This window comes from Ursus maritimus, unplaced genomic scaffold (genome assembly GCF_017311325.1).
Source record: "Ursus maritimus isolate PB19 unplaced genomic scaffold, ASM1731132v1 scaffold_6, whole genome shotgun sequence".
NCBI lineage: Eukaryota > Metazoa > Chordata > Mammalia > Carnivora > Ursidae > Ursus > Ursus maritimus.
The window spans coordinates 56,239,443-56,245,019 of record NW_024426774.1 but is presented as its reverse complement, the minus strand read 5'-3'; the positions used below and the strand labels follow the sequence as shown (position 1 = coordinate 56,245,019).

Genomic DNA, 5,577 nt, shown 5'->3' with positions numbered 1-5,577 from the left:
AAAAAAAAAAAAAAACTGAAGTGAAGAGAACCTAAGGGACCTGTGGGTTACCATCAATCACACCAACATATGCATCATACGAGTCTCAGAAGCAGAAAATAAGAACAAGGGAAAGAGAATATTTGAAGCAATATTGGCTGAAAACTTCCCAAATTTAAAAAAAGACATGAAATAAACTTCTAAGAAGTTCAACAAACTCCAACTAAGATGAATTCAAAGAGACTCACGCTGACATACATTATAATCAAACTTTGAAAAGACAGAGAATCTTGAAAGCAGCAAGAGAGTGAGTCATCATGTACGAGCAATCCTCCATAAGATTATGTACAGATTTCTCATCAGAAACTTTGGAGGCCAGGGCAACCCTTTCTGGTTCCCTCCCTCTTCGGAAGTTTTGTACTATCACTCAATAAACTTTGCTTTGCTGCCCACCACTCTTTGTCTGGTCTACCTCTTCATTCTTTGGAGGGCTGAGACCAAGAACCACAGGCACCAAATGAAAATAAATCCTGCAACATTCTGTTGGGTGCAAATAAGAAGGCAAGCCTCATCAAGAAGCCCACAGTGACTAGAGAGAGAGGAGTGGGGAAGGGGCAGAGGGAGCGAGAGAGAATCTTGGGCAGACTTCACCCCCAAGTGCAGAGTGGATGTGGGGCTCAATCTCCCACAGCTGAGATAGTGACCTGAGCCAAAATCAAGACTTGATGCCTAACTGATTGAGCCACCCAGTCCTTACACGTGAACTGCCGGACGCATGGCTGGGAAGAATGGCACCATAGTGATGGAGTTCTTCCTTACTGCGTTCAGTGAGCATCGTGAGTGGGGCTTCCTCTCTTCCTGGTGCTTTTGAGCTTCCATCTACTCACTCTGCTGAGGATCACAGGAACAGTCTTCCTGATCCACGTGGATGGCCGGTCTACACCTCGATATATTTGTTCCCTGGTCCCCTCTCCCTCGTGGACATCTGCTACTCCTCCCACCATCGTGCCCCAGATACTGGCTGTGCGCTGGAGCACAGGGCAGTGCTGTCCTACACCCACTGCACTGCTCAGTTCTTCCTCTTCACCTTCTTTGCTTCCATCAACTGCTACCTCCTGGCCATCATGACCTATGACTGCTACATGGCCGTGTGCTGGCCTCTGCTTTATGTTACCATCATGACTGAGAAGGCCCACTGGGACTTAGTGGCTGGGCTTACAGTGCTGGTTTCTCCAGCCTTTGTTCAAAGGGTCACAGCCTTCACCCTCTCCTTCTGTGGGAACAATAAGATCAACTTTGTTTTCGGTGACCTCCCCCCTCTGTTAAAGTTGACCTGTGGGGACAGCTACACCCAGAAGGTGGTCATTACTGTGTTTGCCATCTTTGTCATGCTTGTTTGTGTAATGGTGATCTTGGTGTCCTACCTGTTTATCATCAGGGCCATCATGCAGATCTACTCTGCAGGGGCCTGGGCCAAGACCTTCTCTACCTGTGCCTCCCACCTCACAGCTGTGTCCCTCTTCTTCAGCACCCTCATCTTCATGTACCTGCGAAGTAACTTGAGCCAGTCCTTGGAGGAAGACAGAGTGGTGTCAGTGCTCTACACTGTGGTGACCCCCTTGCTGAACCCCTTCATCTAATAGCCTGAGGAATAAGGAGGTAAAGGAGACACTTATGAAAGTCCTGAGCAGGTCAAAGTCTTCTGGAAGGCCCTAGATGGACTCTTGCCAAATATGTCATTCCTTAGTTTCTCCGTCCTATCTATCCTCAATTATCACCTACTTGGGGAGACTTTCCCAGGCAACCTTACTTAAAATTGCACCTGAACTTCCCACCTCCACTTTCTGTTTTATTATTCTATGTAATATTTGTCACCACCTGATGTACTAAGTGCTACACATTCGATATTGTTTAAATTTCACAACTAGAAAGTAAATTACATGAGAGAAAGCAAACAAACAAACAAACTAACCTTAGAGGCTAGAAGACAATGTGCAAATATATTCAAAGTGCTAATGAGAAAAACTGACAAGCAAGAATCCTGTATTTGGCAAAACTGTCATTCAAATGTGACAGAGAAATTAAGATATTCCCGGAAAAATAAAAGTTGACAGTATTCATGACTGCTAGACCTGCCTTGCAAGAAATGTTCAAGGGAGTCCTGCAAGGTGAAATAAAAAGACACTAGACAGGAATTTAAAGCCATATGAAGAAATAAAGATGTCAATAAAGGTAAACACATGAGCAATTATAAAAGCCAGTATTACATAACAATGTTCTGTAACTGTACTTGTTGTTTTCTATGTGATTTAAGAGACTAATTCATTTAAAGAAAAAAAAAGCAATTATTAGTATAAAAACTAGTATTACTGTTAACTTAGGTTTGTAACTCCAAATCTGTTTTCTACATAACTTAAGAGACTAATACATTTAGAATTATTTATGTTTGGGGTCATCATGTGACATCAACAACAAAAAGGGTACGGATAGAGCTATAAAGTAATAGAATTTTTGTATGTTACTGAAGTTAAACCAGTATAAGTTCAAATTAGAGTGTTATGTCTTTAGGATGTGAAATGTATTCTTCATGGTAACCACAAAGAAATTAACTATACAATATACACAAAAGAAAATGAGAATGGAATTTAACATTTTACTACAAAATAAATCAACGAAACATAAAAGAAGACTGTAATGAAGAAACAAGGGACCAGAAGTCTATAGGACATATAGAAAACAAATAACACAATGACAAAAATCTCTCCTTATCAGTAACTACCTCATATGTATATGTATTAACTCTCCAACAAAAGACAAAGATTAAAAGAATGGACAAAAATATATGCCCCAACTATATGCTGTCTTCAGGAGACCCATTTAAGACCCAAGGACACAAAATGCTCAAAATATATGAAGTAAAAATTGACAGAACGTAAGAGAGAAATAGACAGCTCTACAATACAGCTGGAGACTTCAATACTCAATTCACAATAATGGATAGAACTGCCAGGCCAAAGATAACTAAAACAATAGACTACTTAATACAATAAAGCAAACTAGATCTAACAGATATTACAGAACACTCTACCCAGAAACAATGGCACACACATTCTTCTCAAGAGCACATGGACATTTTCCAGGACACAACATATATTATGCCACAAATTAAGTCTCAGTATATTTAAAAAGATATCATACAAACTCTATTCTCTGGCCACACAAAATGAAATTAGAAATCAATAACAAAAATCCAGCTAACACATTCACAAATTGTAGAAATTAAAGAACACGCTTGTAAACAATATTTCAAAGAAATCACAATAGAAGTTAGAAAATACTTAGAGACAAAAATAAAAACAACATGTGAAAAATTATGGAACACAGCAAAACGAGTGCTAAGGGGGAAATTACAGCTATTCATGAGTATATTAAAAAAAAAAAAAAGATATCAAATCAACAACCTAACTTTACAACTCAAAGAACCAGAAAAAGAAAAAACTAAATCCAAAGCTAGCAGAAGAAAGGAAATAATAAAGATTAGACAGAGATAAATGAATAAAGAATAGAAAGACAGCAAAGAAAATGAATGAAACAAAAAGTTGATTATTTGAAAAGATGAACCAAACTGACAAACTTTTAAGCTAGACAAAGAGAAAAGGAGAGAAGACTCAAATTACTCAAAATCAAAATCAGAAAAGAAGGCCATCACTACTAATTCTACAGAAATTAAAGGTATTATAAGAAACTACAATGAACAACTGTATGCCAAAGAACTGGATAATGTAGATGAAATGGACAAATTCATAGAAACACAAAATCTACCAAGACTAAATAAATCATGAAGAAAAAGAAAATCTGAATAGACCTATAACTAGTAAGGAGATCGAATCAGTAATAAAAATCTCCCAATAAAGAAAAGTCCTGCAGTTGTCGCGGGTGAATTCTAATAAACATTTACAGAAAAATGAATCAATCTTCTCAAACTTATCCAAAAAATTGAAGAAAAGGGAAAGCTTTCTATCTTCTAACTCATTCTAAGAGGCCAGCATAACACTGATACCAAAGCCTGAAAAAGACACTCTAAGAAAATTATAGATCAATATCTCTTAAGAACATTGATGCAAAAACACTCAACAAAGTTGTAGCAAACAGAATTCAGCAGTATATTAAGAAGATAACACCATGTCCAAGTGGATTAATATAAGAATGGTTCAACAAATGAAAATCAATCAAGGTAATACACACATCAAGAAGATGGAGAAAAGCACATCATCTCAATTGATGGAGAAAAAAGCAGTTTACAAAATTCAACATCTTTTCATGATAACAACACTCAACAAATTAAAAATAGAAGAAAACTACCTCAACATAATATAAAAGCCATATATGAAAAATCCATACCAAACATCATACTCAATGGTGAAAGACTCAGAAGATCTTAGAGCTTTCCCACTAACTTCAGGAACAAGGCAACATACCTCCTTTTCACCATTTCTATTCAACATAGTACTAGAAGTTCTACTTAGAGCAATTAGGCAAAAAAAGAAAAAAGAAAAAAAGGCATATAAATGCGAAAGGAATAAGTAAAATGATTTTATATTTAGAAAACCCTAAAACTCCACAAAACAGCTGTCAGAACTAATAACAAATTAGCAGGATACAAAGTCAACAAACAGAGAAAAGATGGCGAAGGAGTAGGGGACCCCTTTTTTCAGCTGGTCCCCTGAGGTGAGCTGGATATCTACCAGACCATCCTGAACACCCACGGAATCAGCCTGAGACACAAGAATTTCCATCTGGATCTCTACAAACGAACATCTCCAGCTCTGAGTATTGAGGTATGAAGCGGGGAGGGAGCCGTGAATCTGCGCACGGATATCGGAAGATAAACAGAAGGGGGAGGGAGCCGCCCCGCTCAGGTGCTGAGAAGCAGTAGGCAGCTGCACTGGGGAGGCGGCCGACTCGCTGACCCGCACCCCCGAGAGGGCAGACTGAGACCGTGAGCCCGAGAATGTGCGCACGACCAGACGGGTAACCTGAGCTCTGGAGCGCTCACTGGAACCAGACTAAAACCGGGAGCTCGGGAGCGCGCGCACATCCAGAATGACAACCGGAGCTCCGGAGTTCACACTCGAACTAGACTGAAACCGAGAGCTCGGGAGCGCGTGACCTGACTGAAAACTGGCGCTTTGGAGCACGCGAACCACACTGAAACAGGGAGCTCGGGAGCGCGCGCGGGAACCGGGGGCAGCTGGTAGTGTTAGAAGCACAAAGGACAGAGACGTGGGGGCCATGGAAGTGAGGGCTGGGACACCAGCTGTGGGGCGCACAACCCCGGACGCTACAGGGTTTTTGACAGCACCAACAGAAACAGAGGTAAAGTGGCCAGGAAAGGGGTGCCTGGATGGCACAGCGGTTAAGCGCCTGCCTTTGGCTCAGGGCATGATACCCGCGTTGTGGGATCGAGCCCCACATCAGGCTCCTCTGCTATGAGCCTGCTTCTTCCTCTCCCACTCCCCCTGCTTGTGTTCCCTCTCTCGCTGGCTGTCTCTATCTCTGTCTAATAAATAAATAAAATCTTTAAAAAAAAAAAAAAAA

At 40.6% G+C, this 5,577-nt stretch overlaps 1 protein-coding gene and 1 pseudogene across 2 annotated transcripts in view; one reads left to right on the top strand and one right to left on the bottom strand.

The window, feature by feature from the left end:
• Positions 1 to 5,577, bottom strand: part of LOC103671314 (WD repeat containing planar cell polarity effector) — a 416,159-nt gene that overhangs the window by 393,525 nt on the left and 17,057 nt on the right. The gene's annotated exons all lie outside the window — the stretch shown is intronic.
• Positions 10 to 1,929, top strand: LOC103671313 (annotated as a pseudogene).